At 34.5% G+C, this 25,445-nt stretch overlaps 2 protein-coding genes across 5 annotated transcripts in view; both read left to right on the top strand.

Annotated features, from left to right (window-relative positions):
• Positions 1-16,534, top strand: part of LOC145292374 (uncharacterized) — a 29,921-nt gene extending 13,387 nt beyond the window's left edge. The window contains exon 3 of the mRNA XM_080138703.1: positions 1,864-16,534. The gene's annotated coding sequence lies outside the window, so the exon portion shown is untranslated. The remainder of the gene's footprint in view (positions 1-1,863) is intronic.
• The window catches only part of LOC145292141 (uncharacterized), a 506,863-nt gene that overhangs the window by 265,037 nt on the left and 216,381 nt on the right, over positions 1-25,445 (top strand). The gene's annotated exons all lie outside the window — the stretch shown is intronic.

Here is a 25,445-nt window from a genome sequence, read left to right on the forward strand (position 1 = left end):
ACATGTTTTAGTTTTTGAGAAGCTAGTTTGGTATTTCACATTTCTTCAAACTGGGCAAGAGTAATTGTCGTCTGAAAAAGGAATCTGTGATCGGTTTTAAAAGCCCAATTGTAATTTTGTATTCTTGAAAAAAAATTTTATTCTGACTATATCCTTTTCAGGTGAGGAGCAGACTGGAGGGGGGGATTTCTTACTTCATACTCAGTTTTTAAAAAATCTAGACTTTTTTGTAAAAATCTCGCATTTGAAAATATTCCCATTTCTGATGTGATCAGTCAGCTGAACAAATTTTACACTCCATTTTGTAATAAGTTTTAGACAACAGACTTCTGCAAAAGTTTCCAGCTCCTGACTCGGTTTGTGGTAGCTCCGGACTTGGTTTGTGATAGCTCTTTCTTTTTTGTTAATAGAAAGTTTCTATTTTGGTAAATCATTTGATTTTAATTTTTGCAATCTTCATATACCACCAGTTTTGATATTGCTTATTCCAAGCAGATAGCAATCTGATTTTTTTTTTTTTTGTCATGTTATGATTCCGTAAACAATTCTTTGTACACACAATATGACCCGTTAACTTATTGACAGAAAATAGTTATAGTCTTATTGACATGTTATAGGTAGTCAGCTCAATTGAGAGCAATGTTTCTCTGTAGAAATTAGAGTTTAATTAACTTATCTATGGATTTATTTTCCTTAACTATGAGTTGAATTTTGCTATCATCAGCATAGTGTAAGCATCCCTATCTTGACGTGACAACTATGCCCCTTTTAATAAGGTTTCAGAGTTGAAAGGTATAAAGTCTGACTATGATTCCACTTCTGACTCCTAGTATTAAAGTTTTGTCAACATTTTTTTCTCTTTTTAACAAAGGAATCACCAATTATCAAGGCCCAGAGGCCATTCAAGGATAAGTGTTAGTAAGTGTAAGGTAAGTCAATAGGACAATATCGTAATCGGCTCATCAAGAACTTGTTTATATTCGACTGGAAGACAACCATATTGTAGTCGGCTCGAAAGCAGGGAAATGGAACAGTTCCACAGGCATGCAGTTTTAGGAAAGAAGCTTTGTTCCTGGAATCTGTGTTTAGGTTTAGGTACAGATAAAGAGTGGGGGAAATTATTGCTTGCTATGAAAATAAAGATAAAGCAGAGACAGGCTCACAATACATCTTCTGTGGGGGTTAAAGGTTGCAGGGAAGAGAAAAGGGCATCCCCCACTAGGCTACAGAGTTTATTTCTAGCAGCTCCTACCCAGATGTGATAACGGTACTCCATCCTTGGACGTACTTGGCTCTTATACAGGTAGAGAATTGCATCAGCAGTGAGATATCTACTGGAGCGGTATAATGCTATTACGATTTTTCCAGTGACCTTGACAACGGATTTGATATGTGTTCCATTTAAGATCAGGAGTAACAGTCAGACCCAGAAACTTGTCAACTCTTAGAATTCCAAAATATTCAAATCCATCGCCTTATTTTTAAGAGTTCCAATATCATACTCCGTTGATTCTTTGAAGATTAAAAAATCTGACTCTGATCCCTTCAGACACTGACTATTTAACCTTCCTTGTAAGTTTTAATTAACAACTGTCTATATCTTGATCTATTTCAGTAAATCACATGATCAGAGCCAACCAATAGAAAACCTTAGCCATTAATATATATATATGACCATAAACGTTTTAGACTTAGTAAGCTTATTACAGCTAAGTAATATGTAATACAATAGAAAATATAAAACATTTGTTATAAATGACGTAAGGTTCTTCTTCCTGGCGCGTCATTCACCCTGGATGGGTTTAGCCAGCCTCTTCTTCAAAGGATCTTCCTTTGAAGAAGAGGCTGGCTAAACCCATCCAGGGTACATAATTTTAAAGGATGATGAAACATGTTTTAGTTTCTGAGAAGCTAGTTTGGTATTTCACATTTCTTCAAACTGGGCAAGAGTAATTGTCGTCTGAAAAAGGAATCTGTGATCGGTTTTAAAAGCCCAATTGTAATTTTGTATTCTTGAAAAAATTTTTTATTCTGACTATATCCTTTTCAGGTGAGGAGCAGACTGGAGGGGGGGATTTCTTACTTCATACTCAGTTTTTAAAAAATCTAGACTTTTTTGTAAAAATCTCGCATTTGAAAATATTCCCATTTCTGATGTGATCAGTCAGCTGAAACAAATTAAAATAAAAGCCCAACTGTAATTTATGTAAATTATGTTTTATAGATAAATAAGCATCCAACTATATCGGTTCCAGTTTTATTGCGAGATCAAAAAATAATTAGTACTTTTTTCACATGTTTTAATTTTGATAATTTATTGACACATGAAATAGTACAAGGATATAATTGGTCATTGGCAAAGATTTTTTTTTAATTTCCTTTGCTTATTATTGACTCAATACAGAAAGTCTTACATATAAATGTTAGACCTTGAAATTCCTTGCCCAATATCTGAACCACTCTGCTATCACCTTGCCAGAATGCAGTGTCAGCTTAACCTTGCAGACTATCAGCTGATGATAATTTCATTAAAAACAAAACAACGAAAATATCTTTAAGTTATTCTTTTCCATTCCCTTGTCCAATTGTCTATTCCCTCCTACCTTCCTAATTCTCTTTACTCTTGACCTTTGCCCTCTATAAAGTCTGTGGTGTAAACATTGTTATTTCTCTTGGAAATGTGATGATTTCAATAGAAAGCCATTTTCACCCTCACCTTATCCCTCTTGATCTTTACACTCTCTCCCTCTCCTACGTTCATTTGCACCTCTCTCTCTCTCTCATTCTCTCTTTCTCTCTCTCTCACCCTGCCTCTATTGGAGTCAAAAAGGTACTTCAATAATCAAAGAAACTTGTTGGCAGCCATGTCACTTCTGATCTTTAGCAATCCATAACTAGTGACCCATGCGTCTTTATTTTCTTGGGATGCATTCATTCCTTCATTATTCTAGGAGGAAACTGGTCAATTACTTAAGTGATTATTCCCTCTACTTTAAATTTTATTATATACTAGTGAAGGGTACCTGGCGTTGCCCGGGTGTTTGTAGGTGTGTGTGAAAAAAACCCGAAATGTGAAAAAAAAAACAGGTGCCCGTGAAAAAAAAAAAAAAAAAAAAAAGCCTTGACAACGCGCAGTTGGAAAATAGTCAAGTGTGGAAAAAAAAAAAACAAAAAAAAAAACAGGTGCGCGTTTTTGATTGACGTGACAGCGATAGCTATTCAGCAGTTAGCATTTTGTGCAGGGACAGTTTTTAATGAGGTCAATAAATCGGTTTGTTTGTTTTTAAAAACCCGCTCCCTCGTCTCAAAATGAAAGCTTCCGTCTGATATGACGAAGTCGACATTGACCAAACGTTACTTAGTTCTCTAGAGACCACTGGCTCTGGGCCTGTGATTAGAGTTGAGTTTTGCTTTTTTTTTTTATACCGAAAACCGAATGTAACGCGTGCCGATGCGGGGAGATGTGGAATAATTAACGTTTGAAAATCAATAAAATTAAATAGACAGGCGAGCTCCGTGGTTAACTGTGAGATATTACAATTTATAGATGATATAAAAAGTTTTAAGTTGTGAAGCGAGCGAGCGCTTCTCTGAAAGAAGCCTTTTGTGGACATCGAGGAAAAGCGTACATGCATACATACATACATTTTCGCTTTTATATTTATAGATTTGCATTTCATTCGATCCAAAATAATTCTTCAAAACAAAAATATTACATGGGGCAAACCACACTTGAATTAAAATATAAAACATAGCCACAAATGTACACTTGCACAATAAAACCAATAACAAAACAGATATAGAACATGACTACCTACTAGTTTGGAATAAATTCAGAAAAGCAAATGGTTTCTGGGAGTTGCATGAAAAATCTTAGGGTGAGCTAGAATATGTAGATGTTTAGAGAATTCATCTAGATTATGTCTGAGCGAGAAACTAGAAATAAAGTTTAAAAACACAAAAATCTACTTAATTGAAGAAATGCAATTGCTAGTAACTGTAAACATGGAGTAAAGCTTTACTTAAAATCTACAACAACCAACACTCTGAAGTTGTTTGTTGTGATCTGTGTTGACCAGATATAGGCCGACAAGTACAAAATTCAAATATAAACCTGAAACACAATGCTGCTTGTTTAAACTCAGTAGTGAAAATGTGAAGATTTACAGAACACATTGTACAAGATGAGCTCTTGATTAACTGATGTTACTGACTAAATGTAACGATTTCATGTAGCAACTCTACAGTAAATGTTTTAAACACATTTGTTTGATGTTGAATTTAAGTTTTTTTTGTTTTTTTTGTTTTACTTGCATATACTTTGTCAAAGTAGATATTTTACATATTAGGAACCTTATGGCAACAGTGATTAACTAGTGTGGACTTAGGGACATAAAAGAATAGGCGACTCTAGTCCGCAGCAAACAATGTCAGTTAAAAAATTTGCATTATACTTAATTGTTTTCTGCATTAAATAATAAAATGTTATTGTTTTATTGTTTTGAATATAAAAAATACATTACTTTATCAATTATTTATTGAATTCTTTATATTTTTTAATTTGGAAAAATAATTTTTAGCTGGCACTGTTTGCTGTAGACATTAAGTCACTTATCCTTCTGCATCACTGGACTTTGATTAGGGTCACATAGAGTGCATGATAATCCAAATCTGCAAAACGGAATCATTCTCAGAGATGAGTGATGTTAAGTTGAAGACGGAGCAGCAGGTCAAATGATAGACAAAACAGGGGAGATGATGAATTATGTCAGATTTTTCAAGTTGAAGGGAAACAAAATTTCAGATCATTCTCTGTGGGAGCCAATCGGGAATAATTGAATAATGTGAGTGTGCTGTGGGCTGCGTGAGACAGTTGGCCAATAATGTAGAAAACTTTGATAATTGCTAAGTGTGAAATGTTATCTCAATGTCGCTGTCTGTGCATCACTCATTTCAGATAAGTTAACTAATAACTAAATAATTAGCTAAGGGAATATTAGTCTCTCTCTCCTGAGTCGGTTCTCTCCAAAATAAAACCTTAAAGAAAACTTTTAGTGAACGTTTCCTTTCTCCTCTTTCTCCATGAAAAGAAGTTCTAAGGGTGTAAAAGACTCTCCTATGTATAAAGAACTCTTTTGTGTTAGTTATCAAAAATGTTACAGTATGTCTCATGCAACTGTTGTATCATGAGCGAGAAGTAGGGGGGGGGGTTAAATGAGCTTCTTAATTTAGCTAGAATTCAAGAATGAACATCTTGAATGCTGTAAATTGAGACAAAGTTTGGGTACATATCAATGGGAACTTCATACCACAGTTCACAAAAATGTCATCCTTGGGCATTGTTTAATAAGGAACTGAACTGTAAATTATTGTACTAACGTGGTTAATTGGTGTTGCTCGGGGCAAAAGTTTAACCTATTTCTGTTAAAATTTCTATCTCTTTACCTCCTTCTATCCTCTATCCAATCCATTCCTCTCTAGTTGGGGACACACATGCACGACTCCCTTCCTTGAGTTAGAAATGTGCATTTTCTTTCCAAATTAGTACATAACACTGAAAAAAAAAAAAAAAAAAAAAAATTACTTGCCCGAGGAAATTTAGTTTAGTTGTCAATTTAGCTCCAGGTAATGAATATTTTTTTCCCCTAATTTTAGATATTATTCTTCCAGCAGAGTACTGATAGAAAAATACCAACCTTGTGGGTATTCGTTTTGTAGTTTTAAACTTTTAGCTGGATATACAAACACATACAGACAGACAATTACCCTTTATGTAATAGAAGATGGTATTTTACAACAATGCTGGTCTGTGACATGCTGTGTTAAAGATGATGGACATAACACAGTTGCAGATAACAACAAAATCAGCACAGGTGATGCAGCATACATTTGTTTTTGATGAATGTGTTATTTTATTTATTTATTTTTTTTTTTTTTTTGAGCGGGTGTGACTCAAGTTTATAATTTATAACTAAGTCGAGTACTGAAACTATCGATTGATAATTACATTTCTATTTGCCATGCTTTCCTGTGAATCTTTTGTAGAACTACTGTGGAATTTCTACTCTTGTGAGTCGAACGGTCTCTGAAGATATTTGCAGACATGGAAATTCATTTTTTTGAAGATGTCCACATTTATTCACGGCAGCAACCTGTAATATTTACATTTGACGCAAGATATTTATTCTGAAGATGAATCTGACATCAAATGTAAATATTGCAGGTGCTTGCTGTGACTGATGTTTAATCTTAGAAAGATTTATAGGGTTGCTGTTAAATAGATATCTCTATTTTATAAAGTTACCCCCCCCCGTATACTAATGTCTAAGTAAATAAAAAATGAGTTTTCTTACTTCCTGTGTATGTGTGTGTATATAAATATGCATGTATCTATGTGTCTGTATATATATACGGCATAATCACGTTGGCATACTGGTTCTTGTCAGATCACCTAAGTTAAGCAATGTTGAACCTGGCTAGTACCAGATTGGTGACCATTTGGAAATTGTAGGTTCTGCATGTGCTCTCCGCTTATCTCTGCATTGTTTCCAGTCGTCCTAAACTTCCACTTGCCACTGGTATTTAACAACGCCGACTCAGGAGAAATGTGATTGTAGATTGCGCAACTCTTGCCACAAAAATTCCATGCGCAAGCGCTCTTACAATGGGTATCCATAGACTGTCAAGACTGAAGGAAGCTACTTTGTGTGTGTGTGTGTGTATCGATTTTGAATCTCGCTAGATTCAGTCACTCTGATGAATCGTATACGACGAAACACGTGTCAATGGATAATTATATTTTAAAATTATATATATCCCTACTGGAAGCTGGCAGACCCTCAGTCGCGACCGTGACAAGTGGAGAATGATGGTTCACAGGAAGTCGTCTTCGGACACGAAGGAAAGCACGTGAGATATATATATATATATATATATATATACTAAGGTTTTTTTTATATATATATTTGAATGAAACAAGAATTATTTAGTTTTGGGATGGAGTTTTTTCAAAAATATATTTCATTTTAATTCTTCTAAATAGTCATAATTTGTAAATGACTGAATAGCCATTTCTCACTCAGCAATTTATCTTTTTTTTTCTCGCCATTTTTCATTTTAGGTTGATTCCACTGCGTGAATATTTTGTGAGCATTTACAGAAAGTGACTGCCTTTCCCAACAATGTTTCTGAATTTTTTTCTATCTTGTACACATTTGTAAATTAGATAGCAAAATAAGTTGCTTTACTTTTATAGTTTCCATAAGGTACTATGGAAGTAAAGAAATGTACTTTTTGTTAGTTATGCAAAAAGAATGTGTTGAAAGAAGTGAAATAAATAGTGGTAGTGGTTGTGAACTAATAAGCCATGCATACTCTTAAACACTCGCACAGTTCTCAAGTTATATGCAAATCAAGCTTTTTGTTTACTGTTACGCAGATTGGGTCAACAATTTTGATATGATTATGAAACGCTATAGCATATAATATAATGAATTTCATATCTTGTTGAAAGTTTTTTTGTTTTTCTTTTTCCAAACACAAAATTTGATTTGTTCATAATTTTAATCTTTTTTAAAACTTTATTAGATGAAAATAAAGTTAATTTCTTATCAATAAATATCACAATTATGTATTAGTAATAAAGATTTTGTTTGAAACTAGTATTACTGTATTTTGATGTTTAATTTCATTTACTATAATATTTCAGATGAACGTGCTGTTTTTAATGTTAAATTCAGACGTGTTGTCACTCTCCTGAGGATTACCTCCTTTTGAGGAATAGATGGATGGATGGATGGATGGATGGAGAGATATTGTATCTATGTTGTTGTCATGACATTTTCCTAGATATTACCTTATCCACGTGTGCGTGTATGGAATAATGTATCAATTCTGGTGTCATTAGACCACTCTTCCAGTTATTACCTCCTCCTTTAAAAAGGTGGTGTAGTGTATGTTCGTTCATAATATTTTATAGTATTTTTAAAGAAAAAAAAAAAAAAACTATTTACACTACAGGATGAATCTCTGTAATATAGATAGCCATATTTATTTCTTAGGTTTATTTTTTATTTATTTTTATTTTTTTTTAATATCCAAATTGAACAATAAAGTAAATAAAAAAAGATACTTAAATTAATGTACAGAATTTAAAACAAGATTATCTTGCTTCCTGTTGATTTGTCCTATTGTTAGGGTCCAGTGTTTAGAATGAACATCTGTCAACTACTGGGAGGATGTTAGTCTTGTAATGTGTACGCTTGAAAGAAAATTACCCCCCCCCTCTTCTTAGAATGCATCCAACAACTTTAGTAAATGATGTTTATAACAATGATTTCATGCAAACTGAAGAAATAACAGTATTCTAACTTGTCATGAAAATGTCTGCCAATTCTGAAATGATTCAATAGATTGCCAAGCAATAGCCAATTCTTGGAAGTGTGAAATCTGTAATACAAGTAAAACTTATTTGTAGTCAATTGATGGTTGGAGATGGAAATGTTCAAAAGATGAATTTCGTCGTTCAGTATGAAGAAAAAAAAAAAAAAAAATTGTCCCCCAACCCCCGATTTATCAGAGAGCGACCTATATTTTCAGTGGTGTCCGTTAGTCCGGACTATTGCCAGATTACCGTCCATTAGTTTGTCCCGAAATTTTGCCACAAATTGTATTTCATTAAATAGATGTGCACAATAAAAAATTTTTTTTACAAAAATTCCTGTTGCACCCCCAGGGGCTCAAAAGTGGTAAAAAATGCTCCCAAATGGCCAAAAATGACACATTTTGCCCCATAACTTTTGATCCATCCATTAGATTTGTTTGAAACTTGGCCAAAATGTGGAGCCTATTCTTCTTGATATAAATCCAGTATGGGTGACCCTGGCAAAATTCTGGCTTGTGTCCCTGGGGACTTTCAGTGCTAAAAATGCCTCTTTTCTCTTTTTGTGGCTCTTTTTTCATATTTCTCAGCAAAAACTTGATATGTCTGACTATATAGTGGTTTTTCAGTGGTTAACTCAAATATACATGTGTTAAGGCCTGAAAATGCACCGTTATCCATTTACACTGAGATTCGGCGTCCCCAAGGGCTCAAAAGAGGTCAAAATGTTCCAAAATGGCCAAAAATGACACTTTTTGTCTGATAGCGTGTGATCCATCCATTAGATTTTCCTGAAACGTGGCCAAAATGTGGAGGCCATTGTTCTTAATATAAATTCAGTTTGGGTGACCCTGGTTCGAATCCCTCTGGTACTTTTAGGGCTAAAAAAAACATACCTTTTTGGAGCTCTTTTTTCATATTACTCAAGAACTTGATATGCATGTTTATATAGTAGTTTTCCATGGTGCTGAATTCAAATATACATGTCTTAAGACGTGAAACTGCATCGTTTGTCCATTTTTCACTGGGATTCAGCATTCCCAGGAACACAAAAGGGGTCACAAATGCTTCAAAATTGCAAAAATGACACTTTTTACCTCATAACTTTTGCCCCATCGATAAGATTTTTCTGAAACTTGGTGAAAATGTGAAGGTAACATTGGCCCTTCACACTTCTCACATTCATCATTTCTTCACTATTTTTTGTGGCATCTCACATGCAGCACAAGAGGGAAACCACGCATGTGCGGCTTGTTCTATATGTTGTTTATTATTTTTGATTTTGGTCTCCCTCTCTCTCTCTCTCTCTCAACAAGAACCATCTGATCATCCTAAAGCAGAGGTTTCCAGAGTACAGCCCATGTGCCAGATCTACTCATCCAAGGTCTTTAATCTGACCCACAGAGCTCTTATAGAAAACATAAAAATATTTGGAAGAAATTTTTTAAATAGACATGTGAAACTGTGGTAGTTTTTCTGTTTATTCAGGAGAAGAAAAAAATTGAAAAAAAATGAGGTTTTGTAGTTCAAGTTTCACTAATCAGCAAAAATGCATTAAACACATTCTCTTGTATAGTATGCAGAGTCTTCATCTTAACTGTCTGCTTTGTTTTAACTTATTTTCTTCACCTGCGTATTGCATATCATACAGGTTTCCTTTTTTTTTTTTATAATTTTTTTTTATTAAGGTTGAGGTTTATTTGATAAAGTTGATAAACTACCGCAATAGTACATTTGTGATAGCTCCCTCCTCTTCCGATATGATTGTCAAAAATGCACCAATTTCATGCTTGTAAATTAACTAAATTATACTAAATAGTACTAAATTAGACTAAATAATAATGAGTTAAGAGTTTTCGAATGTTAATTTTTTAACAAAAAATTCTGCACGGATTCAGACTTTAGAAATAAATGGCCTGTTAACTCTGTTTTATAGTTATTAATCCACTGTTTCTTTATCAATTTATTTTTATCTTGGCTTGTGTAGTTCTAAAAAGTCAGCAATATGCCTCCTCATTCAAAATCTTTGGAGATCCACGTCCTAGAGGGATGATGGTGTCATGCGCTGAATTGTGTGGCAAGGGTTGAGCAATCTTTACTATTCCTCTCCTGAGTAAGCATTACTTGAGATGTCCAGGATGACTACAAAACAATGCCAAGATAAGCGGAAGGCATATACAGTACCTGATACTCCTAAATGGTCACTCATTTTAGTACTGACCAACTTAACTTTGGTGATTTAATGGGAAGCAATCTTTCAATGCGATTATGCTGCATATAATCATAATCAAAGATGATATAGAAAGGAAAGAATAAAAAGATTGAAATAGTTTATCATAAACAAAAGGGAATACCAATACGGACAGTAATGATATATATCCATAGTTTAAGAGAAAAAGGAAAGATGTATAGACTGTACAGAAAGAAGATAATTTCAGATTTTATCTTAATTTAACTTGTTTTGTAAATTTTTTTTATTTATTCAAATAATTTAACCTGAGCTCAATAGGCGACCCAACGGGTCTCTGTCTCCTCCCTCCCCTTTGACCCCTGCATTCTTATAATTAGAAAAATGTTTGGTTGTTTATATCTGAAGTGTCTTTTACATATATTCTCATGGCAACAATATGCAAAAGAAAACAAAAATGATTTGTTTAAAAAGAGGAAGTGTTTCTATTAGCATGGAATACCAAATTCATCTCCTGATTATTTTTTCGTGAAATATCATTACTATTTTGGAACATTTCCCAAATTAAATGAAGTTGCATTTTTTGTTTTCTATCATTCTGTAGTTATTGACGTGCAGACAAGCTAGATGCTTTTTTACGTCAGATTCCCAGACATCATTTCCATGCTTGACCTTGCAATCTCCCTCACTTTAATATTTTACCATTAAACTTATAAGAAAAAGACAGAAACGAACCTAGAATAAATATTCTTGAGGTGTGTCCATTCAATCTGCACGTTTAGCAATGAAAATTTTTATTCGAAACACCACGTTACAGATCAACGAAAATGATAAGAAATTTATAGTTACGCTTATGATGGTCAAAATGATCGAGTATATCTTTTCTGCATACAACTATTTTGCATGTTTTTTACCATTATCGATGGGATGTTTCCAATATTTTTTTAATCTCAATACAACTAGCCTGGGTGCCTAGCGTTGCCTGGGTGTTTGGAGGTGTGTGTTGAGAAAAAAAAAAGTGGTGGCAAGCAGGGAGGCTCGAATCCATACCGTGAATGAGGAAAATAATATGAAAAAACGAAAACAAAATGTGACATCTTCGGCGATGTGTCCATCACCAAACTGGAAGTGGCAAAGGTTTAAATTAAGGCTAGTTAATCGAAAAGAGGGGATGACTTTCGAAAATATCAGCAAAAAAAAAATCGACCCCTCCCTGTAGAAAAGTGCCCAATTGAGGATGAAGGAATTAATGTTTTTAGCCAATTTTTCAATGTTTGTCATCCGAAAGGTCGAGCTTCAAAAGGATACCGATCTCATGATAATCTGTCACCTCAGTTGAAAGTTTTAGGCAGGCATACATACATACATATATACATTTAAACAAACATATTATAGATTATTATTATTTTTTTATTTTATTTTTTTTTTACATGGGGGTCACCACTTCAAGGCCCGGAGGCCACTCAGGGATAAGCGTTATTGCGTGTACAGTAATCAATGAGATAGTATTGTAGTAATCATTAGTATTGAAGATTTGATAGTATCTTACTTAAGGGGGCGGTTTGTCAGGAATTTGAAAAAATATATATAAATAGATAAAGAGTGGGGAAAATTATTGACAGTAGTTTCAGCCAGACGGGTGTTTCTTGTGAAAGATTGGCGAGGGGTGGACGAAAGATTGGAGCTCAGACGAGCACCTGCCATGGAAATAACGATAAAACAAAGACAGGCTCGCAACGTCTCTTCTGTGGGAGAGAGGTTGCAGGGAAGAGGAAAGGGCATCCCCCACTAAACCACGAAGTTTATTTTGTACTCTGTCAAAGCAGGATAGGCTTTTTTTAGCAGCTCCTGCCCAGATGTGGCAGCAGTACTCCATCCTTGGACGTACTTGGCTTTTATATAGATAGAGAATTGCATCAGTAGTGAGATATCTTCTGGAGCAGTAGAAGGATCCCACCATTTTCCCAGCGTCCTTGGCAACATCCCTGATGTACTTGTTCCATTTCAGATCAGGAGTAAAGGTCAAACCCAGAAGCTTGTCAAAACACGGAGCCTCCCCAAGATGAGAGCCATCCATTTCAATTGATACCAGATGGGGATCAGAGCGTTGATGATTTAAAGATAGAAGCTTGGTTTTAGATGCATTAAAAGTGACCAGCCACCTCTTCTCCCACTGTACCGCGTGCTCAATATTAGAGGAGAGAGAATCAGGGAGAACTTTGTCATTTACGGCCTTTGGTGTGTTGCCATAAATGATGGTGTCATCAGCATAGATGTCAACAAATGATTTAAGTACGTGTTTTGGAAGATCATTGATGTAGATCAGGAAGAGAGTTGGGCCCAGGATGGACCCCTGGGGGACTCCAGCATTAATACTGTAGGCCTCTGATTTCTGCCCATCAACCACTACTCTTATGAACCTATTGGAGAGAAATGATTTAATGATTGAGTAAACATTTCCAGTGATACTGTAGCTGGAAATCTTGTGAAGTAGGCCCTTATGCCATACCTTATCGAAGGCCTTCGATATGTCAAGTTGCTCTGGAAAGGAAGCCTTTGTCAAGAGATTCACTAATCCTATGAGATATAACCATTAGCACATCTGCTGTAGATCTTGCAGAGCAGAAACCATATTGCATGTCACTAAGAAGGTTGTTTCTGTTGATGTGGTTGACTACTTTATTTAATATGGATTCTAACAACTTAATCATGACACACAGGAGAGAGATGACTTTTCACCTGAATTCTTAAATACAAGGCATACTGATGAGGTTTTCCAGGGTATTGGAAAGCACTTAAGGCAACGCATAAACAGTTTTGTAAGTATGGGGGCAAGTTCTGGTTGGAGCTTTTTCAGCACTATAACTGGAATGCCATTAGGGCTAGTTGCTTTACTGGAATCAAGGTTCTTGATTAGCTTGGCGACCTCACGCACAGATATTTGTATGTTGCATAGTGTGTTGTCTGTTATAGGAGGAAATACAGGGAGTTGATGGCCTTTGTCACATAGGGTAGAATTAGCTGCAAAGGTCTTGGCAAATAGTCTGGCCGTGTCTGATCCTGACGAGATGACCTCAGGTCCATTGATGATAGTTGGGATAGAACGCACGCTTCTGTTCAAGATTCTGTTTGCTATTTGCCAGAACTGGTGGGAACCAAGCCGCTGCTCAGCTACTTTAGATTTAACAGACTGAGCATATAGCTCTCTTGCATTTTTTATTACTCTTTTACAGTGGTTGCTGGCAGTCCTGAAAGCAGCTTTACTCTCAGTACATCTATTACGTTGGTAGCTATGGAAAAAGTGATTTCTGTGCGCGATGGCAGCAGCACATTCAGGGGAAAACCATGGCTGGCTGTTAGGTTTTTGTTGGAATTTTTTGGATGGTATGAATCTGTCTATGCCTATAATTAACCATTCGGTCAGGTCTGATACTATAGAGGACATATTCTTTTTAAAGATGGAATTCAGAGATAGGTCAGATATGAATGTATGGAAGCTATCCCAGTCAGCCATAGAGATTACAGATTCTATTCTAAATTCTTAATTCCAATACAACTACTGATACTGATTCTTTAAAAACCTTTAGATATTTAGTTGTAGAGTTTTTATTAAGCCCATGTAATATTTGCATATATCTTTATTTTAGCAAATGTAAAAATACTCTTAAGAGGTTTATCTATAGATCTGTTTCACTGACAGTTCCTAATGAATAAATATTTATCATTTTATTAGTATCAGCAATGGATGACCAGGTTTTAAAACAAAACAAAAAAAAGAAACGATCGGTTTTGGCATTGGAAAATAAAGGCAAATTTTTATGACTCAATATCCCAATGAGTTCTGATTTTTCCGATTCTTATTGAATGTCCCCAAAACTAGTTATAGGAAGCACACACATGTCGGAAGGATGTGAAAATCAGTTGGATATACATTTTATTCACCGATAAGCAATTTGTCAAAGACTGATGTAAATGGAGTGATGGAGTATGTAATGAAATACACAATGTGATATACAAAGAAAAGAATAAGAGACATATATACTAAAAAGGAATACATTGCAGTTCCAATTACAATGAGAAATATATGTGGCTGAGGTCAAAGATAGAGAATGTGTGAGCAATGCATATACAGGGTGGTTGCTAGAAAAGCGGGAAATTTATCAAACAACGATTTATTTTTACAAAGTTTTTCAAAGACAAATGTTATATTATACGCACAGATACTCAAAATGTCGTCCGTGCACTTCACTGCAGCGTCTTAACCTAGAAATCCAAGCTCGTGTGTCGTTTTGAAGGGTTACTTGTGAGATATCGTTCCAAGCTCATGATCTAAGTTGACCTTCAAATTTCCTGCTTTTCTAGCGACCACCCTGTATAAATGTTACTTAGGGTTGTTTATATTCTGGGAGTCTATGCGGTTGCTATCAGGATTGCATATCTTGAATACAGTATCTAGGTTTGTAAAGACCATACAAAGATGGACAACCAGTCAAACCACATCTGATATCTTTGATCAACACGCTAGAAAGACAGTAAAATCTCATGAATTCAATACATGAATGTAACGAGATTATAAATTCTGTGTAGAAGCTCATTTATGCCGATGATGTGGATTTTGTTGTCCAAACTTTTGTATGAAAGGTTGACCTCTTCCTCCATCCGCCCTGCTCTATTCCACTAAATGAACAAATCGTTGCTGTTTGTTCCTGATTTAAGAGAACTCTAAACTAGTTATTCAGAGAGATAAGTGCTGAAAATGTGTAGCTATAAATATAAAAGCGAAAATGTGTGTATGTTTGTGTGTCTGCTAAAAACTTTCCACAGACAGAGCAAAAATTCACAAATTTGGTCTCATATGAAAGCCCCATCCTTTACCCGACAAATATCGAAAAATTGGCCAAAAACGTTAATTTTTTCACCCTGAAATCGGCACTTTTCTACAGGGGGGGGGGTCAACAAAAACCGTCCTCTTATGAGATCGGTTCTACGCATGCGTCAGATGACGTCATAACCTGATTTAGTTTAAGTATTTGAAGAATTGACACAATTTCATGTACGTCGTGTTAGCTCAGTTGGTTAGAGCGTTGGGTCATTATCTAAACATTTTGAGTTCGAATCATGGTGTGAGATGTCTTCGATTTTTAAAATTTTAATATTGAAGCAGGTTTATTTGACATTTTTCACGTAACGTTCGTTTTTCTGTTTTTTTTGTTTTTTTTTAATACTTCGCTTATTCTTAGGTTTTCATTCCCCCCCCCCCCCCCCGACCACACACACCCCAAAACACCCGGGTACCCACCGACTTTTACATTTTAATATCGAAACGGGCTTATTTAAGCCATTTTTCACTTTTTTTTTTCCCCCAAGATTTTTTTAAAGCAGTTTCAACGTTCGTTTTTCTGTTTTCTTTTTTGTTTTTTCGATTTTTATATTTAACATCATTCATTTGCCTTATGTTAGTTTTTTTTTGTGTTTTTCTTCCCCCCCCCCCACGACCGATAAGTTTTAGCTTCATTTTTCTGTTTTCTTTTTTGTTTTGTTTTTTTACTTCGCTTATTCTTAGGTTTTCGTTAACACCCCCCACCCTCTGCCCGACCACACACACCTCCAAACACTCGGGCAACGCCAGGTACCCCCTCCCCCGCTAGTCTATATTATATTTTTTTAGTCTCTCTTTTCACTTTTTCTCAAACTACTGGGCTGAAATTTTGCATGGACCTTTATGATAAGGTGCAGCAAACTAAGTATTATTTCATCCATTTGATGCACAGTTAGGAGTTAATAAAGATTAGTATTTAAGTTCCACTTTTTTTCAGAAATTAATAGCTGATCTAACTTAAATTCTGTATTTAATGCAAAAATAAGCGCAAATTTAATATTATACCATCGATTTTGCATAGTACTCATTCTAAGTCTACAGGCTAAAACTTTTGCTCATTTTTAACGGGCTAAAAAAAAACAACAGCATACATATATATGTATATAATATTCTTGACTTTGTAGTTGGTTTTAGAAAAGTAGTGCCGAATCCTGCAAAAATTACAGACTTCTAATTCATCACTATAAAATTGGAGAACCAGTTGAAAAAAAACCCCAACTTCTGACCTTGGAGTAATTTTAATCTATTTTTTTTTTTTTAATCTATCAACTTTGACTCCAGCAAAAATAGCTGACTTTTGAGTCTAAGACATGGAGATTCCTTTGAACTAAATATATCTATCTGAACCCTGAAATCAGTTAAAACAACAACAAAATAAAAAAAAATAAAAAAATAAAAACACAAACTCCAGTAAATCTTGTCAACAATCGATTCCACTTCCCCACATCTGGTTAAAGCCTCCAACTCTTTTTATTTTTCTTTCTTTTTTTCAGAGAAGCATGTTATTTATTTTTCTTTTTCTTTCTTTTTTTCAGTGAAGCATGTTATTTTCCGCCCATGTTTCAAAATGTATTGCATTTCAATTTTGGTGTCCTTGTTACATGTGCCTGATAGCACACACAAAAAAAATATATATCTTGGTTTTTAATCTGCTGTCACTTTTAAGTCTTCATTTCTGGCAAGAGGAAGGGGAGGGGGTGCTGCACCACCCTCTCGTTTGGTAATGTAGGTTACCATTGACAATGTAGCCTTAAAAGGGAGGGGTTATCATTGTTAAGGGTCAACTGATTAAGGTTGAAGTAGCGCTATGGGAGTTTAAGAAACCGCCAACAGAAACCAGGGGATTGGCGTTCTTTAAAGAGAGACCGAAATACTTCACAATTGGAAAAACGTTTTTTTGATTTATTTTCTCCAAGGACCATAGACCATCATGGAGATCGAGTTACACAACACATTTGATAGTCTTTTTTTTTTTTTTTACCTTGTTTATAGGGAGGTAGAAAGACCGCAAAGTTAGGTCATGTAAACAATAATACTTCTCAAAATTGTTTAACCATGCCGTCATTTAAAAACTAGAACAGATATTCCTAAGATGCTGCTGTTCTACTTGCACTTTTGTTTTGCCTGTTCGGGTATATACCTTTTCAAATATATGTGGCGCCAAAAAGAAAGCCTGCACTTGTCATTTTTTCAAAATTTTATTCCTCTTTAATTTTACCTGTACATATATGACTTTTAATTCAAATATTCTATTGTTCACGTCAATTTAAAAAAAATTAATTTCAAATCGAGAAGGCAAAAAGAAACTCTATGCATTGGAAAATTGTTATTTAAATGTAACTTTAGAACGTTAATGCAACACAAATAAAACAGGGACACAATGAACTAGTTAATATTCAGTAGCATAGTCCTTCTGCAATTTGACAGCCCGCAATCATTTGGGCAATTCTTAAATACTCCAATGAAAGAACATCCCACTTCCCTTTAATTTTTTTCCAAAGTTCTAGACTTGAAATTCTATCATTGCGTAGCTGTTGCATTATGTAATGCCATACGTTTTCAATAGGATTGGCGTCTGAAGATTGTGCAATATCCTGTTCTTCAAGGAACCTCTTGACATTGCCAGCTGTGTAAATGCGAGCATTACCCTGCATGAAGATGGAATTATTATCCAAATTTTGGACAAAGTAGGGTAGAAAATGTTCGGTCGACATTAATATACTTGGTCAAATTAATTCAACCTTGTAAGCGACCTATAGGTCCTAGACCATTAGCACTAATAACACCCACACTAAAACTTAACATAAAACTTGCAGCATTGAAACTGTGCACCTAAGATTAAATTCTTCGAATTTCCTTCGACGGATTTATTGCCTACCATCACTGCCTAGCCAATTGAACTTGTTTTTGTTGTTAAAAAAAAAAAAAAAATCATTTTTGACCAATATGATGAGTCATGATCTTCATTGCATCTGACTAAGTCCACATGATGCTTTCTGTTCTTTACAGAAATCATTGGCTTGCGTCTTGCAACACAGCCTCGAAAATTAAATTCCTTCAATCTGTTCTTAACTGTAGAAAGAAAGCATTTTTAACAACTGTTGTTGGATTTGGAGAGCCGTTTTAAATCTGTTTCTGAGGCTGCAGATCTTGATAGCATTGTCTTCCCTGTAAAAAGTTTACAACTCTAGGATGACCAGATTTAGGAGCATCACGAACACTGCAGGTGTTTTTGGTGCTTTTGCACATTTGTACCGTTTTCTCATCATAATTCAATCTGCGGACAATTTCTCAATTGGATAAACTTGAAAGGTGGAGATTAATGAGCTCCTGACGATCACCAAGAGAAAGTTGAGGCATATGAACTAAATGTTACAGTGTATAACCTGAAACAACAATAATTACGATTAGAGATGCTTTGTTGCCTAAAAGGCAGATATTTTAAACTGCTTTTAAGCTTATTTGTTGCTGCGGAGTTTTGAAGTTAATTTTTTAAATTACGTGAACACTAGGATACTTCAATTAAAAGTCAAATATGAACAGGTAAAATTATAGAGAAATAAAAGGCGATAAAGAAGAGATGAGTATTGGCTGTAAAGAGCTTGATATGGCCATCTAAAACGGTCCTAATTATCGGGCTTGAAACCGACGGTGCCAATGACTTATCTCATCTAACAACTTTCTGTACACAATAAATATATATATATATATATATATAAATGAGTGTGCGTGTGTATAATAATAATAAATAATACTAGCGGGACCTGTGGAAATTCCGCAGGGGGACGCATTCATATTGATGTTGGCATTCTGTAGATGTTCAGTTTAAATGGAGACGCTCTGATATTATTGTAGCTTTTTTGTTAAAACTGCAAAAGTATTTATCTAAGCTAGCATAAATGCTCGGCAATCTCCACCTTTCTAGTTTATCCAATCGAGAAATTGTCTGCAGATTGAAATATGATGAGAAAACGGTACAAATGTGCAAAAACACCAGCAGTGTTCGTGATGCCCCGGTCGTAAAGTATGCTTACATATATTTTAATTTTTGCAGATTTCGTATTTATTATTATAGAGTTAATGTTCTATCGATTTTTATGTTATAACGTTGCGATTTAAAAAAAAAAAAAATATCCCTATGACTTGAGTGCATCAGCTTGAATCGAAACCGAAATAAAAACTTATGAAATAAATATATGTATATATATAACTTGAGTTCCTTCAGCTATAATCGAAACCAAAACTTATGAAGAATTCTTGATAAAATTATTTATAAAAAAAAAAAAAAATAGATGACTCAATGCCATTAGCTATAACTAAAACTTATGAAGAATTCTTTGTAAAATTGTTTGACAAGAAATGGAAGTACATAACAATTAAATGACCCGGATGTAAGTGTGACACAGAAAATAACACATGCTATCGTATTAATATATAGCTTTATAAAAAAAAAACTTTATACAATAACCTATAAAGATGCAAAAAAAAAAAACTCTACACGAATAACTAAAAAGTAAGTAAGTGGAGCAAATGCTATAAGTATTTTCCTTTGATTTAGTGATTTAATAAAGTTTTAACCTTTTGATTGTCATCGTTTATTTCTTGTATATTTTATACATCTTTATTAACAAAAGATAGAGGAAAAAATGTTACGTCAGTCAAATATGGCGATTGTTGGTCCGTGTTATAAAAATTTTCAATTTTTATATACAAAGGAAGAGGTGAGAATTTGTACTCATCCAATGACACGGCAAAAAAAAAACCCCCAAAAAACAAACATTTAATTGCATAAAATCTTTTTAATTTCACCAGTAGCGGTTTTAATTAAGAAATTATCATTTGAATTTTTTGCTCCCCCCCCCCCTCCTAACAAAAGGAGGGTGGACCTGTAAATTCATCCTTGTCCGTTCATCTGTCCGCGCTTTTCTCAATAACTACGCCTTGGAATTTTAAAAAATTTTGCACAAACATTAAACATAATGAGTAAAAAAAAAAAAAAAAAAAATAACAGAACGGATTTTCCGGGAAAACTCCGGTTGCCCTCCTAGGGAAGCCTTTCGGGTTAAAATGGCTAAAATTGAAACTTTTGTGCTTATTAAAAAAAAAAAATGATGCCTTGGATTTTTATAAAACCTTCTGAAAAGTTGTAACTGATTTCTATAAATTTTGTTCGTCTATATTTCGCGGTAACTCTTGGGCGTGCCTCAGGGGCTCTGTTACTTTGTCCAAAATTTTCTGTGTATTTCTATTTAGCAGTTTTGCATGATGCTGAATTAAAGTTTAAACATGTTAAGGCCTTGGGGACTTTTAGTGCTAAATAGAGGGGGGGTGTGCAAATGATGGACTTAGTCATTTCTTTTTTTGCATGGTGCAGAACTCAAATTTACAAATGTTAAGGCGTAAAACTGCACCGTTTGTTCATTTTCACCAGGATTTAATTTCCCTGGGGACTTTTTGGGTCTAAATGAGAAGAAGGGTGTGTGTGTGTGTGTGTGTGTGCTAAACTTGGTCATTTTTTTTATGCCTCGTTCACTGTGCACTCATGGAGGACCATGCATGCTTCACTTGTTTTTTCTATATGAAATAACAAACATTTCATTTACTTATGAAATAGTAACAAGCTTTTGCAGATTCTAGGAAAATGCACATAAATAACACCGTGAATATAGTATCAGTATACGGATTAGGTTCTGTTAAAAATTTTATCCTGAACTTCTCAAATATGTGCCCCCACTGCCAACTTTTTCATCTTTATTTCATAATTTATCTAATTTTATCTTCAAATATCCAACGTACTTCTTAATCTGATATGAACTTGTTCCAAAAGAATATATTACTCTCGTAACAAATTCAGTTGGTTAATAAATCTGCTTTTTGAAATCTGCGTGAAAGCTGCTAACACTGCAAATGTTTCTATGGTACGAACTGGATCAGTGTTTCTCAAACTTTTTTTTGATCCATGGATCCCCTTTTTTTCTTGGTGGACACCTTTATAGCTATTGGGCATAAGAACATGTTTTGCCTGTGGATCCACAGAAATGTTACATGGACCCTAGGGGCCAATGTGGACCCCGGTTGAGAAACACTGTTCTGGATCAAGGAGAAATATATAAAGTAAAACTGTTCATAGTTAGAAATGCCATTAATCATCAATGAAAACTATTTCAAACTTATGTGACTGACTAACGGTCTATCAAAGAAATGCTTAATGAATATATTAACTGCAGTCAAGGGCGACCTGAAGATTTCCTTTTCATTGACTATTGTATGAAGATGTAGGGGAGGGCGCCACCCCTCTCTCTGGATTGCTCCATTTTTATCTTTACCTTAAGTTGTTGTTGTTGAGCATCATTTATACATTTTTGTATCAGATGATTCTATTGTTGGCATTCGTTTCCATCAACTGAGATGATCTTTCTCTCTTGTTTGTCTTTTAAAAATGTTTCTTTCAGATTCCCAGGTATTAATGGGTATTTAAAAAAAATTTTTTTATATCTAGTTTGATTTTAATGGTAACGTTAATGAAGAAGCTTTTGTTGAACATTATTCATTCCTATCGAATGAATCGGATAATTATTGTTGGCATTCGTTTCCTTGATATCTTTCTAGTTAGAATTCTTTCTAGAAAGACATTGGGTATTTAAGAGAGAGACCATGTGAAGGTTGCCAACATCCCTAAATGAAATTGTTTGTGGAACGAACTGGATTCGAACTTGCCATACCCGGGTTGTCAGTTTGTGTCCTTAACCACTTAGCCACCCTGAAGCTGTAAGCAGAAATAACTATATAGCGAATGCCCCTCGATAGAAAGATTAAGACTACAAATTACCAGCATAGATACAACACTAACGAACCCATGTAAAAAATTTTTTTTTTTTTTAAATGGTGCAAAAATATAGTTTTTGGACTTGAAGTTGAACATCATTATTTTTGCACCAACCTGATATAATCAAGAAAAAAAAAAAAAAAACAAAACAAAAAAAATCTTAAGTATTTGTCAACATTTCCAATTGAAAATATTGATTGGAATCAACTGTGCTCGAATTTGGCACATTCGGTTGTCAGTGTGTTAAGTTATTTATCGTCATTTCAATAAATAATCGGTTAATAGTCATTAAATAAAAAATTGAAAAACATTAATGTGTAAGTCACATAGTTTAGTTGTCAGAAAACAAAAAAAAAAGACATGTGTTCACGTGTAAAGTTTTAAAATTTTTATTCATTTTTTATAACCAATTTTAGTATAACTTTACAGGTGACTAAGGATTGCCTGCAAATTTGATATTCTCTTGACATTTCCTCCTTTGGAGGAAGCTCATTCAACCAACCTTGAGTGAATGCTATACAAAACAATATAAATTTATTTATACAAAGCGTAACATTTTTTTAGGGTTTGTATTACTGTACACATAGATTCGAAAAAGTTGTCAAAAAAACAAATATATAACAAATAAATGTTATCAAAGGCAAGATAAGTTACTTTTCTACCAAACTGGATATATTTTTTGTGTTTTTATTCAATGTAACATGTTTATTCAGCTCGAAAAACATTCAGTGTTTACCGATGTATTGGAAAATTCAAAATGGCGCCCAACACTCTCTTTAACATGGTAAGTTTGGGAAAAGGTGTTATAAATAATAAACTAGACAAAATACTATTAAAAAAACACCGAATATATGTCAACTTATGTCACGGTAACATATAATGAGCGAATTTCTAACAGTATTTTGTCTAGTTTATTATTTATAACATCTTTTCCTGAACTTACCGTGTTAAAGAGAGTGTCGGCCGCCATTTTGAATTTTCCAATACATCGGTAAACACTGTATGCTTTTTGAGCTGAATAAACATGTTACATTGAATAAAAACACGAAAAATATATCCAGTTAGGTAGAAAAGTAATTTACCTTGCCTTTGATAACATTTATTTGTTATATATTTGTTTTTTGACAACTTTTTCGAATCTGTGTACAGTAATACAAACCCTTTTTTTATTATGATTAAAAATTATATTCCTACTAAAAGATGTTAAAATAGGAAAACTTATTTCATTGTTTGAATTATCAATATAAAAAATTAGTTTTTTAGTGTAACTAAAAGGGAGATAACCCATGTTTTGAACACTTGTAACATTTCAAAGAAGCAATCTCTTTTCTAGAAGACATTTTTATTTCTTTTAACATAACCATTTTTTATTTTTTTATTTTGTCGCCATTTTCTTTAAATAAGAAGAAATTATATTTATTTTACTGTCGTTGTCTAAGAATGATGTCCTATTGTTTAGGCGCACTGAGTGGTTCTTTGCTGTTTTTAGATCAGAAAGAAGCCAAACAAGTCCAACCAATGCAAGGACACAGCTTTCTTTTCCTTACTTATTTATCTGAATTTTAAATATCCTATGAATAACTAACTGATGTTCCCACCTATAAGGAATGGGAGGTTGTAATTATAATCTTACACGTTACACCCCTTACATATTTGTTTCACTGGACTGAATATTAGCTATTTAAAAGAAAAGTATTGAAAATAAATATCGTTATTTCCCATTAAAAAAAACAATGACTCTCAGTTATCTATTTCCATTCAATTGTTTTAAAAATATTTGTAAGAGGTACTCATTGTCATAAGAATGGTGAAAAGTGTTTGTATTTTGAAAGATTGAAAAACTGGTACTCCTGCTAGTTTTACATAGTAAACCTTTCCAAGTATCTGATTCATTCATTTCATAATTAGATGATTATTTGTCCCCCCCCCCATCTTTCTAGTTAGAATTCTTTCTATAAATATATCCGGTACTTACCCCTTATTTTGAGACTAGCCTGGGTGCTCGTGTGTTTAGAGGTGTGTGCTGAGAGGGGGGGGGGAGTGTTGGCAGGCAGGCTCGAACCTGTGCCATGAACATTGACATATCTAAAGCCTTTGATAGGGTATGGCATAAAGGTTTACTTCATAAGATCGCTAGCTATGGTATAGCTGGAAAAGTCTTCTCAATTATTAAATCATTTCTTTCTGATAGGTTCATAAGAGTAGTAGTTGAGGGGCAAAAATCAGAAGCTCTCAGTATTAATGCCGGTGTCCCTCAGGGATCCATCCTGGGCCCAACTCTTTTCCTGATCTACATTAATGATCTTCCAAATCATATCCTTACATCATTTGTAGACATTTATGCTGACGACACTACCATTTATGGTACCACATCTAAGACAGTAAACGAGCAAGTACTCTCCAATTCTCTCTCCTCTGATCTTGAGCATGTAGTACAATGGGGAAAGGAGTGGCTGGTTACTTTTAATGCATCTAAAACCAAGCTTCTCTCTTTACATCATCAACATTTTAATCCACATTTGTCATCAATTGAAATGAATGGCTCTCGTCTTCAGGAGGCCTCAAGTTTTGACAAGCTTCTGGGCTTGACCATTACTCATGATCTTAAATGGAACACGTATATCAAATCTGTTGCCAAGGCCGCTGGAAAAATGGTGGGATCTTTCTATCGATCCAGTAGATATCTCACTGCTGATGCTATTCTCTATCTATATAAGAGCCAGGTACGTCCAAGGATGGAATACTGTTGCCACATCTGGGCAGGAGCTGCTAGAAAGGACTTGTCCTGCCTTGATAGAGTTCAAAATAGACTTCGTAGCCTCGTAGGAGATGTCCTTTTCTCCTCCTTACAACCTCTATCTCACAGAAGAGATGTTGCGAGTTTGTCTCTGATGTATCGTTATTTTCATGGAAAGTGTTCAACTGAGCTTCAATCTATGGTCCCCCCTCGCCAAACTTTCACAAGAAACACTCGTCTAGCTGTAAACACTATCAATAATTTCCCCCACTCTTTATCTGTGCCTAAACCTAAACATAGATTCCATGAACAAAGCTTCTTTCTTAGAACTGCACGCCTGTGGAATTGTCTTCCGTTTTCCTGCTTTCCGGCTGACTACAATATGGTTGTGTTCAAGTCTAAGGTAAATAAGTTCTTGATGAGCGGTTCCATATA

This window comes from Euprymna scolopes, chromosome 13 (genome assembly GCF_053919585.1).
Source record: "Euprymna scolopes isolate OS-2025 chromosome 13, ASM5391958v1, whole genome shotgun sequence".
In the NCBI taxonomy this organism is placed as follows: domain Eukaryota; kingdom Metazoa; phylum Mollusca; class Cephalopoda; order Sepiida; family Sepiolidae; genus Euprymna; species Euprymna scolopes.